This window comes from Schistocerca serialis, chromosome 5 (genome assembly GCF_023864345.2).
Source record: "Schistocerca serialis cubense isolate TAMUIC-IGC-003099 chromosome 5, iqSchSeri2.2, whole genome shotgun sequence".
In the NCBI taxonomy this organism is placed as follows: domain Eukaryota; kingdom Metazoa; phylum Arthropoda; class Insecta; order Orthoptera; family Acrididae; genus Schistocerca; species Schistocerca serialis.
Window position 1 is genome coordinate 9,318,161 of NC_064642.1, and position 25,344 is coordinate 9,343,504.

Here is a 25,344-nt window from a genome sequence, read left to right on the forward strand (position 1 = left end):
TTAACTCTGCAAATGGCCATTCTGTTTCTCTTGATAGATGTAAAGATTTTTCGTTTATTCTTTAATACAATAAATGTCATTGGATCTATTGATCCGGGTGAGTACTCCAACGTGCAGCCATTTTCTGTTTGTATTTAGAGTAAATGCTCATATCTTCTATTTCCAAGTCATATCCAGATTTTTACATTCACTGTTTTTAAAGTAATATGTAAACGTTGCTTACACATCTGCAAACGCTTCTTCTGAAAGTTTATATTTCTCCGTCATGGCAATAGTTTTCGCCATGTGCTTCAGTTTTCGGTTTCGGTTTCCAAATCTTCTATTTTCAGGTTACCTTTGAATACATGTAACACATTGACTGCACATAATAAGTAATTTTTAATAGGGAGTAGATTAAGTCTGTTCAGTTCATCGGTTTCCGTTCTGAGAACACGTGGAAAACCATTATATTTTGGAACAAATCCTATTTTAGTAACATCTGCATTTGATACTATTGTGGAGAACAATGCCGTGGATTGAGGCAAATCTTTTACTGTAGTTTTAATATAACACATTTGTGTATTACCTGTGTTCTGTCTATTGGAGCCAGTGCTCACAATTTTCCAAGAGCTTGCAGGTAAATAATTAAAACTGTGGGTAGCCACAACATAGTTTATTATCTCTTTTAGCTCTAATCTGAAAGGTTTACACCACTCAACTATTTGGAAAACATATTTCCGGAGTAGACAAACTGCAGAATACAGTTAAACGCACCACAGCAATATTGTTCTGTAGCCTGTTCGATAATATATGCCACATAAAAGAAATTGGCACGTAGTATAGTGGACAACATTGCAGATACTGTTCGTTGGCGTTTAATACACTCAAGCAGTCTTTCACAGTGTAAAACACAACATCCATTCTCCAGTTGTATATTGGAGATTCCAGTTTGGTAATACCATGTTCCTCACCCAAGGGAGACGTAAAAATTTGTGGTATACAGGTGTCTGGACACTTATCGAAACGAAAAAACGAAAAAATGTGTAGAATCTAAAGTTGATTATTTTCGAGGGGGACATCTGCTGGTGCTAAAATTAGCCCGCCACCCCAGCCCCTGGGGGTGGGGCGGAAGGCAACTTTAAAATTTAAAATGGGAACCATCAATTAATACTGTAGAATCGAAGCTACGTACATTTTGTCTTAAGCATTTGTTTTGATTCTTGATAGTTGGCACTGTACTTCAAGAAAATCCACGTTCTCATTTTTGCGTGGAAAATGGTTACGGATAAATAATTAATTTAAAGTAAAATTAAATTAAAATAATTGAATTAAAAAGAATAAATTAAAATGAATAATTAAAAGTTGTGTGGCCTCCTGACCACGAAACAAACAAAACTTATCCGAATCTGAGGGAAAAATTAATATTTGGGTCTACATTTGTAAAACTCTAATTCCTCTCTCTCAAACCCCACCCTATGGGGGGAGACGGAGTGTTTTAATTTTAGCAAATCAAAATTTACGAAGTAAATAAGTATTTTTTATTTATACGTAACCATTTTCCACGCAAAAATGAGAACATGGATTTTCTTGAATTAGAGCGCCAACTACCAAGAATCAAAACAAATGTTTAAGACAAAATGTACGTAGTTTTCAGTGTAGAATCTGCTTCCGCAATAAAAATGGGATTCCCATTTGATATTTTTAAGTTGCCTCTCACCCCACCCACAGGGGGCTGAGGTGGAGGGCTAATTTTAGCACCAGCAGATGTCACCCTCGAAAATAGTCAACTTTGGATTCTACACATTTTTTTGTGTGAAGCTTATTTTTCGAGTTGTTCTAGTTTGTCAACTTAAAATTTACACCCTGTATAGCTTTACTCTACAACTGCAGTTCACCTACGTTAAACAGTTTTTTCCAACTTTCTCATAATTTCTCAAAATCCCACTTCTTTCTCCCTGGTAGTCTCCCTGCACACAGAAGTCATGGTTTGATGTCACATATCTCCACTGTGTAACGAAAATTACGTCAGATTCCTGCATTATATGCGAGTCTAGACGGTAACAGTCGTCTACACGTATCAGCTGTAACATTACAGGCAGCTCATCCATTAGTACATCCATTTTAAAGTTAGCAACTTCCACTTTATACCGCACAGGTATAGGATTTTTACATTTTCTTGAAACGATTCCAGTGCTTTCTCGTCATATTTTTCCAATAAACCTCTAGCTTTCACGTAGTCATTCTCATGTAGAAGAAATGGTAGTTTCACATTGATGACGTTTTTCACAGATATGGCCTTGGAGAATTTGCCACATGGATAAGTGTTAAATGCGCAACATGTTTCCTTCTTTACAATTACAGACCGTTACTTCTCCAATCGTCTTGGCTGTTCAGCTTTACCACAGATTAAAACCACCATAATATTGTTACAAAAAGAGTTTGTAGTGCGATTAAGCACATTTAGATACTTCTTGCTAAGGATTGTACAATTTTCGGTGTAATTTGTATGACTAGTGTCACTAATGAGAGTGCGCAGGATTTTCAACAATAACCACAAACCGAAGTGTTGATCAGTTGGCAGTTTGGAGGGCAGTGTCTTGACAATTTTCGCTTCCACAAAATACTCTTCACTTGTGACTGTCAAGGCTTCTTATATACCCCAAGACCCATAGTAGCGCAATTTTAAATCCTGAGGTAGAAATTTTATAGAGAAGAGAGAAGTTTTTCTGATGAGTCAGTTTATTTGCGGGTGTCAGCTACTAGGGGTGTAGGAGTTTCAGCTACTGGATGCGACCCCTAGAGGGACGCGACATTGCTCACTGACCAGGTGCAAGCATCATCAAGTCTAATCATGACGTTGCCTGAGCAAGCTGAGAGTTGTTCTGGCAAGCTACGAGTTATTCGCGTAGTTGCCCGAAGTTACAGTGAAACATTGAGACTCTACCCTAACGACTGTAATGACCTGTCCTCAAAATTGTTAAAACTTACCTCAAATATGTAACAACTTGCCCTGCAGCTGTAACAACTCAGGAATGGGATGGATGATACGACATAGTACATTCAGTTATTTTCATTATTAAGTCCTCTTGTGGGAAAATGTCCTCCTCTGGAGACTTCATTGGGAAACTCAATTCACAGGAACTGAACAGGTCTGATTTACTAGTCAGCTTCAGTGTCGCTTTCTTATTCATAAAGTTCCCCCTTTCAGTATCTTTACCTCTTATTGGCATCAATTTTGATAAAGAAGTCTCCGCCATGTTCAAACATGTTATGACATTGAATGCTTTTTACTTAATAATAAATTTATTGAAGACATTAACAGTGAGAATCCTACAAAGTTTACATGCTGTTGTGAAGACTATATTCTGCTGACATCAGCATCATCACATCTGGCCATTGTAGTGTAATAAATATGTAATGTACTGAATCGACTGTGAGAAAGCTAAGTGGCAAAGACGTTATCGGAGGGACTCTATGATAATTATATCGTTGACTCGGAAGATTACTTTCTCTGTGGTTTACTCGTAACTAAGGGTAACTAGAGTTTTCTGTTCGCTTCTTTTGATGTTATGTGGAGAATTGTACAAGAGACACAATAAACCGTTATTATTTCATGAGAACGAAGGTGAGCGTCACGACCTTTATTAGTATTTTTGGAAGTATTGAAATAGCAGAATTGTTTCAGATTGAATGCGACGTGTACGGGAAGAGACGTGGACAACAGCACTAGAACCTGCAATCTCATGTATGAATAGTTGCTAAAAATATCCTGCCGTCTCTCCCAAGACTCTTCATACGCGCAACAAACTAATTCTTTTAACAGCACTATCAGAGACAATTTTATCACGTTGTTACGACCTATAACAGCGAGAATAATACATCGGCAACAGACAAACAAAAAAATAGATAAACACACAAAAGAATCTACCACACCATGTGTCAAGGGCATGGACGATGAAAGTAGAGCCACCCACCCTGTGTCAGTATGATATCGAATTAGAAGTTCTAGACAGTGGCAGCAATTGAAAACCTTTGGTTTAAAACATCACGTAACACTTTCCCTGGATGAATGGCGTCAACAGTTCGACGTGTCAGTGCAGGTATCTGCCTTGTTCCATGGAAATGTTCACTCTCTTTCGGATCATAAAATCTCTGTAGGGAACCTTCCTGGAACAGTTAAACAAATGTAACAACATAGTGTGCGCACATACACACGAGCAGACTTTTAAGAGTTTACTGTGTACGAGTTATGCAATACAGCATGAGCTAGAGGTCGACCAAGGCAGCAGCCATATGTCTAACGATTCTACGAGATATTGTGGATTAATGTGCCGGAGGTAGCTCGCCAAACTCATCGCCCGTCGGAAGAAGCCATAGCTCAACTCTACAATGCATGCTGTGCATCGATGGAGGTGGAAATTCATGATTAAACTTTACCGGATTTAGACACAGAATTACAAGTATATATGCTAAGTCTGTTTGTGTACCTAGCTATATGTAAAAGTTCGTAAAGTGTAAGAGCGACACATGTTACCTGATACGAAAACCACTTTGCATGCTTCCCTGGTTGTCACACAGAAGGATCTACACTGTCAATAGTGAGGGCAAGAGAGTCACAATTTTTCGGCTTCCTTGTATCTACTACAATGTACTGATTAATAATGTAATCCTAATATTGAATAGCCGGCCGGTGTGGCCGTGCGGTTCTAGGCGCGTCAGTCTGGAACCGTGTGACCGCTCCGGTCGCAGGTTCGAATCCTGCCTCGGGCATGAATGTGTGTGATGTTCTTAGGTTAGTTAGCTTTAAGTAGTTCTAAGTTCTAGGGTACTGATGACCTCAGAAGTTAAGTCCCATAGTGCTCAGAGCCATTTGAACCATTTTTTTTAAAGATTGAATAACAAGCACACTCTTTTTGTTCAACTGATTGTTATTTGTTTCAAGCCAGTTTTTCGGCTTATTAGGCCACCTCTAGGAAACACTGTGTAGCGTCTAAAAGGGACACTAATTCTTTGGTAATAGAATATTATGATAATAATACTATCACTTGTAATATTTGGTTTTTATTATATTATATTATTATATTACTATAAAATTATTATATTACGTTATTATATTATATTACAAGCAAAAATACTGTCACTTTCCCCGAATGAGCGATGGACCTAGAAGTTGGAGGCGAGGCTTGGTGTCTTAGCGTTACAGATGGCCGTACCGTAGGTGCTACCACATTGGAGGGGTATCTGTTGAGAGACCAGACAAACGTGTGTTTCCTGAAAAAGAGGGGCAGCGGCCTTTTCAGTAGTTGCAGGAGCAACGGCCTTGTAACATCAACCAAAACAGCCTTGACTGAGCTAGTACTGCGAATGGCTGAAAGCAAGGGGAAACTACAGCTGTAATTTTTACTGAGAGCATGCAGCTCTGCTGTATGGTTAAATAATGATGACGTCCTCTTGGGTAAAATATTCCGGAGGTAAAATAGTCCCCCATTCGGATCTCTGGGCGGGGATTATTCAGGAGGACGTCGTTATCAGGAGAAAGAATACTGGCGTTCTACAGATCTCACTATGGAATTTCAAATCTCTAAATGGGGCAGGTAGGTTAGAAAATTTAAAAAGGGGAATGGATAGCTTAAAGCTAGATATAATGAGAATTAGTGAAGTTCAGTGCGAGAGGAACAGGGCTTCTGGTCAGGTGAATACAGGGTTATAATTACAAACTCAAATAGGGGTAATGCAGGAGTAGGTTCAATAATGAATAAAGAAATGGGAGCGTGGATAAGCTACTACGAACAGCATAGTGAACCCATTATTGAAGCCAAGATAGACACGAAGCCCACAGTACATACACATATGCCAACTAGCTCTGCTGATGACAGAGAGATCTCTGGGGGCATCACCTTGACGAAGCACTGTCCATGCCGGTGGAATGGCTTGCATATCCACATAAAGCTGAGGGCTATGCCACAGGTAGAGGACAAGGCCTTAGCTGATGGATCAGATTACGAGTGTCCCACAACGTCCTGTCTTCCATATCCACTCCTACTCCTTACCCAGTTTCCTTCCCAGCCCAAGGTGTGATGCGATCTGTACCAAGGAGTGCGTGGCACATGGGAAGATGCGTAGCAAACGGAGCCTCAGTGATACTGGGCAACCTCCCTGAGCAAGTAGCCTTACACTGTGTGGGGTTTTCATGGTGTGGACTGTATAGATCCTCAAATCTCGTGGGACCAGGATGGACACGACAAACGGAAGGCAATTAAAAGAAACTGATGGGCAAACTGAGATCTCAGACACACAAACATCGGGATCAGGACCGATGGAATGCACTCCCACTACTGAATCAGGGTCTAGACCTGAGCAAGAAGTGGGAACTGTAACTGAGAAGTAGGACCTGATCAAGATTAAAGTCTTCTCTGGGACCCAGAGGAGAAAACTTCTCATGGAACAGAGACAAAAGGAAGGAAAAGAATGGCTCCCCAAACATAAGTTGAGGGACTTTAAAGGGCTTGAGCCCAAGACCCACTTGAAAAAACTGAGGTTGAACAGCATACGCTGACCCCCACAACATCGAAGACAGCTAGCAAGAGGATCAGGGAGGAATCTAAGACTCCCTCCTCCCTGGATAAGACTCTGATCGAGAATATAGTGGTCTGGAACCCAAAAGTCTCGACAGAAGACTGGAGAGTAATCAACCAGAAGACTGTACCAGAAGAACGAACCCTGGTGGTGGAGTTCGGAGAGAATTCCCTGAATGTGATGCGAGAGCAAGACCTGATATTATTTTTAGGGTTCTCGCAGGTCACTGTCAGGTTAATCAAAGACCTCAAAGGCAATGATGGCAGCAAGAGGAGACTGGATGTGCTGCAGATTAATTTGCAGCACAGTTAAGGGGCTGCTGCAGTCCTGAGCCATTGCCTGGGGAGACAAGAACCCTAGTTATATAAAGGGGGCGCTGGAAGTAAGCTGATTTATGCTAGAAATCTAAGAAACTCCAGAACATGCATCTATGTGAGAAATGGAATTCCTTTCATGCCAATGATGGATTTCTGCTCCATGGGACCTAATGACCATCAGGATGCAGCAATGTGAGGAAGGTATCATGAGGGAAATTGTTTTGGTCTCAGCATACCTTCCTTACAATGATACTTCTCTGCCTCCTTTGGAGGTGAGGAGACAACAGAAGCTTGCCATTGGCAAGGTGATCAACTGTTGGTTGGATGTGATGCCAACACCCACAACCTAGTGTGGGGCAGCAAGGGGGCCAACAGTAGCATTTCTCTTGTCTAACAACTTGGCGGTCCTGAGTAGGGCAATGAACCTACATTCAGGAATAGCACAAGGGAAGAAGCAATTGACATAACATTTGGTTCCATGATGTTGGGCAGCTATGTCAAACAATGCTTTGTGGTGTTAGAGCCATCGTCTATCGGACCACATGTATTTTAAATTCAAGGTTGAAGTGGGAATCAGACAGACCGCGGCCTATAGGAAGCCCAGGAAAATAGACTGGGACACATATAGGATGGACCTTCACTTCGGCTTAACTGAAATTAAAACCTCGATAAGGAATCAATTAGAGTCTGAGGAAGTAACAGAGGCTGTTACCTCCGCCATAGTGACCTCATACCAGGACAACTGCACAATCACCAAGAAGTACACAAATGGGAGCGTGCCTTGGTGGAAAAATAACTTGTAAACGCGAATAAAACCGGAATAAAGACTGTTTAATCTTGCGGTATGTAAAGGACAATGGTCAAAATAACGTGAGGCCTTGTCAACTCTAACTTTGCAACTAGACAAGCAAAGGAGGCATCCTAGAAGACATTCTGTGAGGAAGTGGAGGGCACGGCTGCTCAAGCCAGACTTCACAGAATCCTGACTAGAGTACCAACTAACCCAGGAGGTACATTGAGGAAGGAGGATGGGGAATATACAAAGGCAGCACACGAGACGCTGGAATTGCTCCTAAAAACTCACTTTCTTCAATACGCTCTGGCGGATAACATGGATCATTATGTGATCCCTGAGAGACAATGGTTCTCAGGTACTCGAAGAGAGGACGGGGAATCGGCCAAGGAATGTGTCAACTTCAATAAAATCCAGGAACATTCCAATCGTTCAAGACACATGGCCAAGGTGGAATATTTCCAGCTCTCCTGCAACAGGCAGGAGAGAATCTCATAAGAGTTGTATGCAGGTTATTCAGGGTTAGCCTAACAGCAGGATCATTCCCAATGCCTGGAGGACGTGAAGGTTGTTTTCATTCGAAAGTCAGGGAGAACTGGTCATAGAAATGTCAAGGAGATGAGACCCATCGGTCCTCTCTCCTTCAAACATGGGAAAAACTGGTTAATGTATATATTGGGGAGAGGAGACTAATTAGGGCCCCTCTACATTCAAACCAACAGGAATATCAACCAGGAAAATCACGTGAAATAGCTCTCCATCAACTCGTTAGGAGGGTGGAGAAAGCACTTCACTTTCAATAAATAGCCCTCTGCATCTTTGTGGACGTGGAGGGGACCTTTAGTAACACAATCTTCGATTCCATGGTTAGGGCAGCAGGGGTGCGCGACCTAGGGACCACTATATGTAATTGCACTAGGGCCACGCTTAGTGGAAGGAAGGAAGAGGCTACCGTGATGAATGAAAAGATGGTAATTAAGAACACTAGAGATGGTCCACAAGGAGTAGTTTTGCCCCCTTTATTGTGGAATCTACACTCCTGGAAATGGAAAAAAGAACACATTGACACTGGTGTGTCAGACCCACCATACTTGCTCCGGACACTGCGAGAGGGCTGTACAAGCAATGATCACACGCACGGCACAGCGGACACACCAGGAACCGCGGTGTTGGCCGTCGAATGGCGCTAGCTGCGCAGCATTTGTGCACCGCCGCCGTCAGCGTCAGCCAGTTTGCCGTGTCATACGGAGCTCCATCGCAGTCTTTAACACTGGTAGCATGCAGTTGACGGACTTTGAGCGAGGGCGTATAGTGGGCATGCGGGAGGCCGGGAGGACGTACCGCCGAATTGCTCAACACGTGGGGCGTGAGGTCTACACAGTACATCGATGTTGTCGCCAGTGGTCGGCAGAAGGTGCACGTGCCCGTCGGCCTGGGACCGGACCGCAGCGACGCACGGATGCACGCCAAGACCGTAGGATCCTACGCAGTGCCGTAGGGGACCGCACCGCCTCTTCCCAGCAAATTAGAGACACTGTTGCTCCTGGGGTATCGGCGAGGACCATTCGCAACCGTCTCCATGAAGCTGGGCTACGGTCCCGCACACCGTTAGGCCGTCATCCGCTCACGCCCCAACATCGTGCAGCCCGCCTCCAGTGGTGTCGCGACAGGCGTGAATGGAGGGACGAATGGAGACGTGTCGTCTTCAGCGATGAGAGTCGCTTCTGCCTTGGTGTCAATGATGGTCGTATGCGTGTTTGGCGCCGTGCAGGTGAGCGCCACAATCAGGACTGCAGCCGACCGAGGCACACAGGGCCAACACCCGGCATCATGGTGTGGGGAGCGATCTCCTACACTGGCCGTACACCACTGGTGATCGTCGAGGGGACACTAAATAGTGCACGGTACATCCAAACCATCATCGAACCCATCGTTCTACCATTCCTAGACCGGCAAGGGAACTTGCTGTTCCAACAGGACAATGCACGTCCGCATGTATCCCGTGCCACCCAACGTGCTCTACAAGGTGTAAGTCAACTATCCTGGCCAGCAAGATCTCCGGATCTGTCCCCCACTGAGCATGTTTGGGACTGGATGAAGCGTCGTCTCACGCGGTCTGCACGTCCAGCACGAACGCTGGTCCAACTGAGGCGCCAGGTGGAAATGGCATGGCAAGCCGTTCCACAGGACTACATCCAGCATCTCTACGGTCGTCTCCATGGGAGAATAGCAGCCTGCATTGCTGCGAAAGGTGGATATACACTGTACTAGTGCCGACATTGTGCATGCACTGTTGCCTGCGTCTATGTGCCTGTGGTTCTGTCAGTGTGATCATGTGATGTATCTGACCCCAGGAATGTGTCAATAAAGTTTCCCCTTCCTGGGACAATGAATTCACGGTGTTCTTATTTCAATTTCCAGGAGTGTAATAGTGAACGAACTCATTGAGGAACTAAATTCCAGACAATGCTATTGCCAAGGATATACAGTTGACCTTGTCATAGTAGTGCTCGGAAAATTTACTGATGCAGTTATAAATATGGCACTAGGCGCACTGGACACTGTACAAGACTGGTGCATTGAACAGGATCTATGGGTTAATCCTAAGAAGTCTATTGTGATGCCATTCATGAAGAAGCATGTCCAACGCTCTAGTTGGAATCTAAAGCTCTTCAGTGAAACTCTACCTGTGAAGGGGATGGTGAAATATCTAGGGCTAAACATAGATGAGAAACTAACAAGGATCCCTCACATAAAGAGCATCTGCTCCAAGGCGAAAGGTACTCTAGTGGGTACCATAAGGGCTTGTGACAAAAACTGGGGCCTAATCCCCGGAGGTATGCACTGGGTATACACGACAGTGGTGAGACCTAGGATTTCCTGTGGGGCCGTAGTGTGGTGGAAGAAGGTAGAACAGCAGGCTGCAGCTAAGGAGCTTGCTAAGGTGCAGAGACTGGCTTGTTCAGCCATAACAGACGGAACTAGCAGCACACCAACGGCTGGAATGGAAGCCATGCTGGATGTGCCTCCACTTCATCTTCAGGTCAAGATGGAGGCAACAGCTGGTGCATACAGTCTCAAAATAGGTAAAAACTGGATCTCATTGGGATAGCCAGAATCACACACTAAAATAGTGAGTGAGGTCAATATAGGAATGGCTGGGGAATGCCAGCCGACTATAGAACAGATCCCAACTGCTTTAAGAAGCCCTACAGTATAATAATTGGAAGCAGGGAGTAATGGAAAAAAACAGTTTGGCACCATATGGGGGATTGATTCACTGATGGATCGAAATCAGACCAAGGCGCTGGGGCTGGGGTGTACAGGGTTTAGCCAAGACTGGATGGCATCATCTCTCTAGGAAAACAGCCCTCGCTGTCCCAAGCTGAAATTACTGCACTCATGGCATGTATGGAAGAGATGCATAGGTGCAACAAGGCCATAGCATTTACATCTATTCAGACAGCCAGGCAGCCCTGAAATCACTGGCAGCTCCTGCAACAAGATAAGGTTGTTGCAGAATGCCACAGGTCTGTGGTGGAGCTACGGGGAAGCAACAGGGTAAACCTAGTGTGGGACGCTGGTCACTCAGGGATCGGTGGCAATGAACAAGCCGTTAGATTGGCCAGGATGGGGGCAAAGACTCCGTTCATTGGACCAGAACCTGTCCTGACAATCACCAAGGCTATAATTGAACTAGAAGTACGGAACTGGCTTAGAAAACAGCATGTTGAATACTGGACCAAAGTGTATAAACAAAAACATAGTAAGGTGATGATGCCTAAACTGTGTTTTAAAAGAAGCTCTGTAATCCTGGGATTGAACAGGAAAGAGATTAAACTCATGACTGAATTGATGACCAGCCACGGGAATTTCAAAAAAACTCTTAAATACAATGGGTATAACGGAAGAAGAACCTAAATGTAGGACCTGTGATGAGAGTGAAGAGGACTGAAAAACACCCTTCTTCGAATGCATGGCATTGGAAAGCAAGGGATACAGAATTTTCGGAACAGCTAGACCTGAAGAAATTGTGTCTAACAAAAAAATTGGTAAAGAGACTCCTTGCACTATTTAAGGGCATTGGTTGGCTTTATTACACATAGGGAGGGAGCGATACTGCACAATAAACTAGGTTTCAGTGCGGGCAGTGGCGGGTTAGACCTAACCTGTTTAAGCTTCCCTACAAAAATCAATCAATCAGTTACACAGGGGTAATGTAGGAGTGGGTTTAAAAATGAATAAAAAATAGGAACGCGGAAAAGCTACTGCGAATACCATAGTGAAGGAATTATTGTAGCCAAGACAGACACAAATCCCACACCCACCACAGTAGTACAAGTTTATATGGGAACTAGCTCCGCAGGTGAGAAGGAGGGACAGGAAATGTATGATGGTATCAAAGAGGGAGATGAAAATTTATTAGTCATGGGGGACTGGAATTCGATAGCAGGCAAGGAAGAGAAGGAAAAGTAGTAGTTGAATATGGACTGCGATAAAGGAATGAAAGAGCAAGCTGCTTGGTAGAATTTTGCACAGAGCATAGTTTAATCATAGCTAACTAGTTGTTGAAGAATCATGAATGAGCGTTGTATACATGGAAGAGACCCATAGAAACAAGAAGGTTTCGGACTGATTATATTATGGTAAGACAGAAAAAAAGGTTTTAAACTTTAAAACATTTCCAGGGTCAGATGTTGAAATGATTCAAATGGCTCTGAGCACTATGGGACTTAACTTCTGAGTCATCAGTCCCCTAGAACTTAGAACTACTAAAACCTAACTAACCTAAGGACATCACACACATGTATGCCCGAGGCAGGATTCGAACATGCGACCATAGCGGTCGCGCGGTTCCAAACTGTAGCGTGTAGAACCGCTCACCACACTGGCCGGCTCAGATGTAGACTCTGACCAAAATTTATTGCTTGTGAACTGCAGATTAAAACTGAAGAAACCTCAAAAAGGCAGGAATTTAAGGAGATCGGACTTGGATAAACTGAAAGAATCAGAGGTTCTAGAGAGTCTCAGAGGAGCATTAGGGAACGACTGACAAGAACAGAGGAAAAGAAGACTTAGAAGAAGAATGGGTATCTTTGAGGGGCGAAATAATGAAGGCAGCAGAGAAATGAGTGGGTAAAAAGACGAGGGATAGTAGAAATCCTTGGGTAGCACAAAAGATGTTGAATTTAATTGATGAAAGGAGAAAATATAAGGAATACATACATCTAATTAATGAAATCGACAGGAAGTGCCAAATGGCTAAACAGGATGGCTAGAGGACAAATGCAAGGATGTAGAAGCATATATCCCTATGGGTAAGACAGACGCTGCTTATAAGAAAATTAAAAAGACCTTTGGAAAAAATACTACTACCTGTATGAATATCAAGAGCTCAGATGAACACCAGTCCTAAGCAAAGAAGGGAAAGCAGAAAGATGGAAGGAACATATGGTGTGTCTACACAGGGAGATGTACTTCAGGGCAATATTATGTTATGAAGATGAAAAAGAGAAAGCAGATAAACATGAAGAATTTGACAAATTACTGAAAGACTTAAGTCAAAACAATGCGCCAGAAGTAGACAACATTCCTTTAGAGCTACTGATAGCCTTGGAGAGCCAGCGAAGAACAAAACTCTTTCATATGGTGAGAAAGATGTATGAAACAGGCGAAATACCCTCGGACTTCAAGAAGAATATAATAATTCCAATTACAAAGAAAGCGGGTGCTGACAAGTGTGAAAATTACCGAACTATCAGAACAGTGAGTCACACCTGCCAAATACTAACACGAAATCTTTACAGAAGAATGGAAGAACTGATAGAAGCCGACCTCGGGGAGTATCAGTTGGTCTCCAGAGAAATGTAGGAATATGCTAGGCAACACTGGCCCTATAGCTTCTCACAGAAGATAGATTAAGGAAAGGCATACCTACATTTATATAATTTGTACACTTAGACAAAGCTTTTGACAATGTTGACTGCAATACGCTCTTTCAAATTCTAAAGATGGCAGGGGTAAAATACAGTGAGCGAAAGGCTATTTACAACTGATGCAGAAACCAGACGGCAGTTATGAGGGTCATGGGGCGCGGAAAGAGAAACTGTTGTTCAGAACGGAGTGGGACAGGGCTGTAACCTATCCCCAATGTTATTCAATGTGTGTACTGAGAAAGCAGTAACGGAAACAAAAGGAAAATTTGGGGTAGGAATTAAAGTCCAGGGAGAAGAGATTAAAACTTTGAAGTTAGCTGACGACATTGTACTTCTGTCAGAGACAACAAAGGACTTGGAAGAGCAGTTGAACAGAATGGACAGTGTCTTGAAAGGAGGGTATAAGAAGAACATCTTTAAAAGCAAAACGAGGATAATGGAGTGTAGTCGAAGTAAATCAGGTGATGCTGAGGGAATCAGATTAGGAAATGAGACACTTAAAGTAGTAGATGATTTTTGCTATTTGGGAAGAAAAATAACTGATGGTGGTCGAAATAGGGAGGACATAAAATGCAGACTGGCAATGGCAAAAAAAATGTTTCCGAAAAAGAGAAAGTTGCTAACATCAATAATAGATTTAAGTGTCAGGGAGTCCTTTCAGAAAGTATTTGCATGGAGTATAGCCATGTATGGAAGTGAAATATAGACAATAGACAGTTTAGACAAGAAGAGATTAGAAACATTTGAAATGTAGTGCTACAGAAGAATGCTGAAAATTAGATGGATAGATCATATAACTACATCCAGATCTACATTTATACTCTGCAAACCACCCAATGGTGTGTGGCGGAGGGCACTTTACGTGCCACTTGTAAGGGATCCGTGATCCCAAGAACATAGATGTTAGTATCTGTCGCCCAGGTCGATAGTAGACAGGAGTCGATTGTCAAGCACTGCAGGAGGCAGTGAGACGAGTGTCGAGTGCGGAGTAGTACTAGAGAGTGTCGAGTGAGCGGTAGTGTTGGAGAGACGGGCAAGGATGGTGGTCGAGTGAGATGTAAACGGTAAAATTCACCGGAGTATGGCGAGTGAGCGCGTCCCCCTGATCGTCGTGGGGCTGACCCTCACTAATACCGATTCGCGAGTGATATGAAACGGAAAGTGACTGACAAGTGCCGAATTACGTGTTTCGCGTCAACCGCGTCGGCCAGCAACAACCATGGATTGCAGTGAGGATTGCTGTGAATGTTAACCATCAGCATTGCGTGTGACGATGTACTGAAAATCAACAACCAATAAAAAGATATAACTGTGATTAGATGTGTACGGCGAAGGTAGCAACTGCCTCAGCATTTGTGTGTTAGTAGGAAATATATATCAGTTTGTACATCGCAACCTTTGCGGTCCTCAATAATAGACAAACGTTCTATCATTTCCACTATTCAATCTCAGAACAGCCGCACTCGGTTGAAATACCCCCGAAGCCACAGCAGAAAAACCGATAGCCTTTCGTCCATTACGCACACGGTCATATAATCATAATAAATAACTGTTTGGCGGATTCGGTAAATTACACAAAACCCAATGAAGGAATTTAAACGAGAGTGTTTCACACTGTCATTACCTCCCTTTCCGGTTCCAGCCGCGTATGGTTCGCGGGAAGAACGACTGCCGGAAATCCTCCATGTGTGCTCGAATCTCTCTAATTTTACATTCGTGATCTCCTCAGGAGGTATAAGTAGGGGGAAGCAATATATTCGATACCTCATCCAGAAACGCACCCTCTCGAAACATGGACAGCAAGCTGCACCGCGATACAGAGCGCCTCTCTTGCAGAGTCTGCCAATGGAGTTTGTTAAACATCTCCGTAACACTATCACGCTTACCAAATAACCCTGTGACGAAACGCGCCGCTCTTCTTTGGATCTTCTCTATCTCCTCCGTCAACCCGATCTGGTACGGATCCCATACTGATGTGCAATACTTAAGTATAGGTCGAACGAGTGTTTCGTAAGCCACCTCTTTTGTTGATGGACTACATTTTCTAAGGACTCTCCCAGTGAATCTTAACCTGATACCCGCCTTACCAACAATTAATTTTATATGATCATTCCACTTCAAATCCTTCCATACACATAATCCCAGATATTTTACAGAAGTAACTGCTACCAATGTTTGTTCCACTATCATATAATCATACAATAAAGGGTCCTTATTTCTATGTAGTCGCAATATGTTACATTTGTCTATGTTAAGGGTCAGTTGCCACTCCCTGCACCAAGTGCCTATCCGCTGCAGATCTTCCTGCATTTTGTTGTGGGTTGGCAGGAGAGCCAACACCGGGTTACAAGAGGAAGTCGAAAGGCACGCGTTTTCGTTCACGCAGGCTGGCGTGAGGTCTGGAACAGGACAAGAAAATTAGAATTTAGAAAAAACGGACGTAGCTGGTGAAATACTTAACTTTAATCCATAAATGGTGAACGTCGCTCTTGACGGTACATTATTCATAATAGCAATAGTAACTGCTAATGACGCCTTGCTAAGTCGTAGCAAATGACGTAGCTGAAGGCTATGCTAACTATCGTCTCGGCAAATGAGAGCGTATTTTGTCAGTGAACCATCGCTAGCAAAGTCGGTTGTACAACTGGGCGAGTGCTAGGAAGTCTCTCTAGACCTGCCGTGTGGCGGCGCTCGGTCTGCAATCACTGATAGTGGCGACACGCGGGTCCGACGTATAATAACGGACCGCGGCCGATTTAAAGGCTACCACCTAGCAAGTGTGGTGTCTGGCGGTGACACCACACATTTCCCTACAATTTACTAATGCTGCAACTTCTCTGTATACTACAGCATAATCCGCGAAAAGCCGCATGGAACTTCCGACACTATCTACTAAGTCATTTATATATATTGTGAAAAGCAATGGTCCCATAACACTCCCCTGTGGGACGCCAGAGGTTACTTTAACGTCTGCAGACGTCTCTCCATTAAGAACAACATGCTGTGTTCTGTTTGCTAAGAACTCTTCAATCCAGCCACACAGCTGGTCTGATATTCCGTAGGCTCTTACTTTGTTTATCAGGCGACAGTGCGGAACTGTATCGAACGCCTTCTGAACGTCAAGGAAAATAGCATCTACCCGGGAGCCTGTTTCTAATATTTTCTGGGTCTCATGAACAAATAAAGCGATTTGGGTCTCACACGATCGCTGTTTCCGGAATCCATGTTGATTCCTACAGATTAGATTCTGGGTTTCCGGAAACGACATGATATGTGAGCAAAAAACATGTTCTAAAATTCTTTAACAAATCGACGTCAGCGATGTAGGTCTATAGTTTTGCACATCTGCTCGACGACCCTTCTTGAAGACTGGGGCTACCTGTGCTCTTTTCCAATCAATTGTAACCTTCCGTTCCTCTAGAGACTTGCGGTACACGACTGTTAGATGGGGGCAAGTTCTTTCGTGTACTCTGTGTACAATCGAATTGGTATCTCGTCAGGACTTTCCTCTGTTGGGTGATTCCAGCTGCTTTTCTATTCCTTGGACACTTATTTCGATGTCAGCCATTTTTTCGTTTGTGCGAGGATTTAGAGAAGGAACTGCAGTGCGGTCTTTCTCTGTGAAGCAGCTTTGGAAAAAGGTGTTTAGTATTTCTGCTTTATGCGTGTCATCCTCTGTTTCAAGGCCATCATCATCCCGGATATGCTGTTTCAAGCCACTTACTGATTTAACGTAAGACCAGAACTTCCCAGGATTTTCTGTCAAGTCGGTACATAGAATTTTACTTTCGAATTTACTGAACGCTTCACGCATAGCCCTCCATACGCTAACTTTGACATCGTTTAGCTTCTAGTTGCCTGAGAGGTTTTGGCTGCGTTTACACTTGGAGTGGAGCTCTCTTTGCTTTCGCACTAGTTTCCTATCTTTGTTGTTGAACCGCGGTGGGTTTTTCCCGTCCCTCACAGTTTTACTGATGGAGGGTTGGGTTGTTTGGGGAAGGAGACCAGACAGCGTGGTCATCGGTCTCATCGGATTAGGGAAGGAAGTCGGCCGTGCCCTTTCAAAGGAACCATCACAGTATTTGCCTTGAGCGATTTAGGGTAGCCACAGAAAAGCTAGATCAGGATGGTCGGACGCGGGGTTGAACCATCGTCCTCCCGAATGCGAGTCCAGTGTGCTAGCCACTGCGCCACCTCGCTCGGTTATGTAACTAATGAGGAGGTACTAAATAGAATTGGCGAGAAGAGAAATTAGTGGTACAACCTGACCAGAAGAAAGGGTCAGTTGGTAGGAGACATTTTGAGGTATCAAGATATCAACAATTTAGTACCGGAGGGTAGATTGGGGTGGGGGGGGGCTGTAAAAATCGTAGAGGGAGACCAAGAGATGAATACAGTAATCAAATTCAGTAAGCTGTAGGTTGCAGTAGTTACTTGGAGATGAAAAGGGTTGCACAGGATGGAGTAGCATGGAGAGCAGCATAAAAACAGTCTTTGGATTGAAGACCACGACAACAACAGTTATTGCTTTCAAAGAGTGTTGGGAAAGAGACTTGTTTCTTAACGTTGAAGTTGCACTTTTCCACACTGGACAAATTTATGCATAACAAATAATTAAATTTGATAATACCACAGGTTACATAGTTATAGTGCTAAATTTTGTAAGGTCTTCTCATTTCCTGATAAAATGTTAAAGTCAGCACTGTTTATTTGTGTTTTGGAATAAACACCTTTTTTTAACATTGGCATACAATTTTAACTTTGACTGTAGGCAATGGACAGTATTATACAGAAGCATTAAAATACATAATCTTACAGTATTACAAGACATATTGTTACGATGCCATGGATTGAGAACTATCTAACTGACTGCTAGTAGCTTATGTTGTGCAACAAACATGTTTTACCTCATAAATAAAATTTTTATGCAGTGTGCATTATTAAACACAGTAAATGGCTTGAATACACAATATTAAAGTACTACAATTTGTGCTGTGGGGTAATCAGAGTAAGAAATAGAAAATCGTACCATGTTTTAATTTTGTGCAACAGTATAGGTCTTATGGCGGTTTGTGGGTATGTTCTTGGTTGACTGCATCAGGTGAAGCTTAAAAGTGGGCATGCGCTCAGATGCAATTGATCATTTAGAACCAGATTGGCATTTTGAGCTAAATCTCTGTTTACCTCAAGTGCTACTAACAAGCTTAGTTTTCTTTCTTGGTTGGCTATATGTAGTAGTTAAAATAGTTCAAATGGCTCTGAGCACTATGGGATTTACCTTCTGAGGTCATCAGTCCCCTAGAACTAAGAACTACTCGAACCTAACTAACCTAAGGACATCACACACATCTATTCCCGAGGCATGATTCGAACCTGCGACCGTAGCAGTCGAGCGGTTCCAGATTGAAGGGCCTAGAATCGCTCGGCCACTCCAGCCTTCTGTAGTAGTTCTGTGTGGGCTTAGTGTCTGTGTCCTTCCTTAAGCATAAGTTTGGCAAAGATGTAATCTGACGTAATCTCGACTTGCGTTCGTGGCCCATCATCTAGTTGTTATGGCCTTAGCTAACTCACCAATATACAGTTTGTCGCAATCTCTGCAAGTGATTTTATGAAAACCACTGTCAGTTAATAAATCTGTTTTGTCCTTGCTGCTGAAAAGAATATGAACTTTAGTGCCTCTACCATGATTAAGATTTGTAGTTGCAGGATTTATGTGGTTTGGTTAATTTGTCAGATTCCTTTCCTAAATTTGGGATTGTGTGCCATTTGGTTATAGGTATGGTTAATACAGTAGTTGCATATACATAGGGCAACTGTTTTCTTCTTTAGTTTTTTTGTAAAATGTAGTCAGTTAATTCAGGGGTACAGCCATCGTCTGATGCAATACATTTAATGGAGTGTAATTCCGTCTGAAAATTCTGTTTCGACATTTGTATGGATGTAAGACGATGTACCCAGGCGCAGAAGGCACCATTTCTATGTGATACTGGGTGCTCTGAAGATTGTAATATTACTTTGTTTAGATTGGTTTTCTGTAAGTTTTTAAACTATATGTGTTTGTAGTGATATCTAATTTGAGGTCTAAGAAGTTAATTAATATTTCATTAATTTCCATGCTGAAGTGTATGGTTTTTTGTTGTGAGTATACTTGTCTAAGAATGTGTTGAATTGTGTTTTAGTTCCAATCCATTTACAGTACCCACATCATCCACATCTCTGCACCAATATTTGAGCGTACCACTGAGAGTTTCATTATGTGGGAACTGTTTTTAGAAATGCTCCATGAAGATTTCTGCTAAAACAGAATTCCACCACCATCTTTAACATATAAATTATAAACTGAACCAAGACCTTCCATAGTATAATACCAGAATATGAAGCTAAGTGTTTGATCAGAATGAAACCAGTAGCTCCTAAAATGCGTGGATTTCCTAAACTACACAAGGCAGACCAAGCTTTACGACTTCTTGTGCCAAACTACATGGCACCAAATTACATAATTAGCAAAGGATTAGTTTGCTGTATCGAAACCAAGACTAAATGTAAAACTAATGTAGAATGCTAAATTCAGAAGACCTCGCTAACAAAATATAGATGTCCCTGTTCCAAATAGTGTCATTAATCGTACCTTTGATTTTAGCTTCTTATTTACAGACATATCAGTCAAAGGATTTTTTGATATTTTGACACATCTACTGTACAGAGCACCTGTATAGTAGAAGTAAGATACTGCCTTTGTCAAAGGAAGGACACAGATACCAAGTCCATACAGAAGTTCAACACATGGCCACCAAGGAAAAAACTAAGCCTGTTAGAAACATCTGAAGTAAACAGACATTTAGCTCAAAATGTCTAGCTAGTTCTAAATGGTCATTTGCGTAAAGTTTAGTTTACATTGTTAAAAATCATTTTGTTGTACAACACAAATGAAGAATGCTCAGTTTAATTGTTTCTCAGCTAAAGTCGAGGCCTCAAAGAGTTTAGCATTATAACCATTTTATTTTTAATACTGTGTGGTTTAATTATTTATTTTGCTTAATATTGTCCATTGTGTAAAGTAATTTCAACGTTAAGAAATATGTTTGATGACAACACTCTTTGAAGTGGCTATGTTTCTGCTCGTAATCTTTGGTGAACGACGAACTGGTGCCTCTTCCATACATTAGTCAGTTGTCTGCTGAAAATGGTTTAATAAACCTAAAACTAGTTTGAAATAAACAACAGCCAGTAGATCAAAAACCGTGTATTTGTTATTCAACCTTAAATATTGAATTTTTCTTTCAAGAAGTAAAGAAAAAACCAAAAAGTCCGATATTTAGTAACAGGTAATTTTAAAATTATTTCTCCGTTACTGCAGAGAGAAAACACGGTAAATTTCAGTTTGTAAAATTAATACCTATAACATTTTAACACGAAGAGCGCATAAAAACTCTAATGCACAGTACTGATATTCCAAAATAATATTTATAGTTCATTACAAACCGGCTTTCGCCTTTCTAGACCGTCATTGGATAACTTAACACGGAACATGAAATGCAACAGGGCGTAACAGTTAACAGCAAATACTCATCTTTGTTATTCGGCGATCACCGATGCTGCAGTGGCTCGAAAACAATCTGAGACTATCCGCTGAAAGAAATTTGCTTCAACTTGTTATTTTCTTGATGGGGAACTAATGATTTAGCATTGCCATGGATATTTCAAGAAATTTAGGTTGTCACTATGTTCCTCTTTTAGAATTACATGATTTTTGCGTAATGTTGTTGTTGTTGTTGTGGCCTTCAGTCGAGAGGATGGTGTGATGCACCCCTCCAAGCTACTATATCCTGCGCATGCTTCCTCATCTCCGAGTACCTACTGCAACCTATATCATTTTGAATCTGCTTTGTGTATTCATCCCTTGGTCTTCTTCTACAATTTTTACCCTCCACGCTGCCCTCCAATACTAAATTGGTAATCCGTTGATGCCTCACAACACATCCTACCAACCGATTCCGCAATACGGTTACAAAACTGTAACAAAACTGGCTCACAAAAACTATCGGAAAGCTGAGATCTTAGTGGTTGACTCGAAACTGCCTGTATATTGTTTTAACAATCACTAGCTACGTAATTCATTATTACAATCAGAAAATTTATGGATTATAATCAAAACTTGCTGATGTATACAGACTGTCATCACTTAATGCAAATAAGTAATACAAAACTGCAACCAGTCACATTTTTGAATAATTATGTTTTATTCCATGAACCGGTTTTCGAACCTTTTGAAGTTCATCTTCAGATGGTTTCAGGAAGTTACATCATTACCGGTAGGGCAGAGATGCAATGAAATTAATGCCTGTGTAATAAACTGAGGTTTAAAATGGCCAGACAAATGAAATAAGTGTGTCACAAAACTTATTTAAGCCTGTAAATGTGGCAGCCTGGCACCGGAGATCAACACTTCATATCATACTTGACCGAATGATCATATATTTGTACGTTTCAAACCGATGTTCCACACATCAATGAGAGATCACAGCTGTACAAAGATAGCTTTTCAAAAACATGTAACTCTGTATTACTATATCATCATCGTAAGTCGTTGTGCTCGTTGGTGAGCCCCATGACCTCATGAATCAAGCGTCTCCATCCCGGATGGTTGCCAGCTTCTCTTAGTGCCTACTGCAGAGATAGACCTTGATTTGATCTATCCGCATATGACTATGTACTGATACAAAAGAAACAGGCATAATGAAATTCACGAAGAAGCTCTGAAAAATTAAATCTTATATTACTTTCCAGTCAAAAGATTAAGTATACAGAAGTGTAGAAGCAAGACGAGGGGGGCAAAGGGGAATGTGGGTGTGAAACAGGTATAACAACAGTTACGTAATGGTGTGAAAAATATTAACTCTTTGTTGCTACATTAGTAAGGATGAATAACGATACTGTATTTGGTCATTAAGTACTACATCAGGGTTCTTTGATTGTGGATCTTTTCTTTTTTAAGTCATCAGTCTACTGATTGACATGATGCGACCCGCCACAAATTCCGCTCTTGTACCAGTCTCTTTACCTCAGAGTAGCATTTATAACCTACATCCTAAATTATTTGCTGGACTTATTCGAATCTCTTTCTTCCTCTTCAGTTCTTACCCTCTACGGCTCCATGTAATACCACGGAAGTTATTCCCTGAGGTGTTAACAGTATGTTCTATCATCATGCCCCTTCTTCTTGTCGGTGGTTTCCATGTATTCCCTTCCTCGCCGATTCTGTGAAGAACCTTCTCGTCCCTTACCTTATAATTCCACCTAATTTTTAACATTATTCAGTAGAGCCACAACTCAAATACTTTTATTCTTTTCTGTTTTGGTTTCCCGACAGTCCATGTTTCCCTACCATACACTGCTCTGCTCCAGACGTATATTCTCAGATGGTTCCTCCTTGAATTAAGGGCTATGTTTGATACTAGAAGATTCTCTTGGCCAGGCATTACCTTTGTACCTGTACTAGTCTGTTTTTTGTGTCCTTCTTGCTCCGTCCATCACGAGTCATTTTGAAATCTGGGTAGAAGAATTCCTTAATTTCATCTACTTCGTGATCCCCAGTTCTCATGTTAAGTTTCTCGCTGTTCTCTGTTTTCCTACTTCTTATTACTTTCGTCATTCTTCAGTTTACACTCAATTCATATTACATACTCGTTAAGCTGTTCATATCATTCACAGATCCTGTAAGTCTCTCACTTGAACTGAAGACAGCACGTCATCAGCGAGACTTACCGTTGATAGCCCTTCATATTGTATTTTAATCCCACTCTGGAACTTTACTTTTATTCCCGTCGTCCCGTCATCGATGTACAGATTGACCATGAGGGGTGAAAGACTGTATCCCTGTCTTACAGCCTCTTTAATTTGCTCATTTCGTTCTTGGTCTTGGCTCTAATTATTCAATCTTGGTTCTTGCACATACTGGACATTACCAGTCTTTCCCAATAGCTTAGTCATATTTTTCTCAGAACTTTGAGCATCCTCCAACATTTTACATTACCGAATGCTTTTTCCAGTTCGACAGATCATATGAAGGTGTCTTGATTTTTCTTCAGTCTTGATGCCGTTATCAATTGCAATGTCAGAACTGCCTCTCTGGTATCTTATCTTTCCTAATGCCAACATGATCGTCATTTAATAGATCCTCAACTTTTTTTGCGTTCATCTGTATTTTATTTTTATGCATTTATTGTTACGCAGATTTTGTGCTAATTCTCGCACTTGTCGGCTGTTGCAATCTTTCGAATTGTGTGCATGATATTTTTCCAAAAGTCTGATGATATTTCGCCAGTCTCATAGATTCCACACACCAGCGTGAATACTCGTTTTGTTGCTGCTTCCCCTAATGATTTTCAGAAATTCCGATGGATTGTCATCTATCCGCTCTGCTTTATTTGATCTCAAGTGGTCTAAAAGTCTTTTATATTCTGATTTTAATACTTTATCCCCTATCTCATCCCTGCCCTGTCGACTCTTGTTTCTTCTTCTGTCACGTCCTCCCGCTCATAGAGACCTTCAATTTACTCTTCCCACGTATTCACTCTCTCCTCTGCATTTAAGAGTGGAACTTCCATTGCTCCCTTAATGGTACTGTCCTTGTCTTTTTTTGTGTTATTTTGACTTTCATACATGGTGATTCAGTCATTCCGTCAATCATTTGTTTTTATATTTCTTCATATTTTTTCATCCAGCTGTTTCACCTTAAATTCCTTGGACTTACAGTTTATTTTGTTCCTAAGTGACTTGTATTTCTGCATTCATAAATTTCCGCTAACATTTATGTAATTTCTTTTCTCGTCGATGAACTGAAATATTTCTTCTGATACGCATGTTTCTCCGTAGTTACCTTTCACCTAAATTTTTCTTTCCAACTTCTGTGATTGCTCTTTCTAGAGATGTCCATTCCTCATTAACTAACATGTCTACTGGGCTATTCATTATCAGAGTTTCTAAATCGTCAGAGAATTTTAAGTGTTTCTCTGCATCCTTAGTACCTCTGTAGCCCACTTCTTTGCGCATTGATTCCTCTTGACTGTTCTCCAAAACTTGAACCTACTCTTCATCATCACTAAATTGTGATCTGAGGTTACATCCCTCCTGGGTACCCCTTACAGTCCAATTTCTGATTTCGAAATCTCTGCCTGACCATGATGTAATCCATTTGAAATGTTCCCATAACTCCCAGCCTTTCCCAAGTAAACCTCCTCCTCTTTTGAATGTTGAACAGAATATTCGCCTCCACTTGCTTAAATTTACTGTCGAACTCACTAACTTTACCCTCTCATTTCTACTACCAAGCCCATATTCTCTCCGGAAACCATTTCTTCTATTCTTTCCCCTACAACTGTATTCCAGTCCCCTATGACTATTAGATTTTCATCTCCCTATACACACTGCATTACCCTTTCAGTATCCCCATATACATTAACTTTCTCTTCACCTTCATCTTGTGACGTCGGCATTTATACCTGAACTATCGTTGTCGGTGTTGGTTTGCTGTCGATTCCGATAGGTACAACTCTATCACTTAATTGTTCAGAGTAACTCACTCTCTGCCCTACCTTCCTATTCATAACGAATCCTGTTCCCCTTATACCATTTCTGCTGCCGTTGGTATTACCTGATACCACTTCATCTAGAATGAGCCTCCGCATTTCTTCCTTCAGATTTTCTAGCGTCGCTACCACGTTCAAACTTCTGACATTCCACA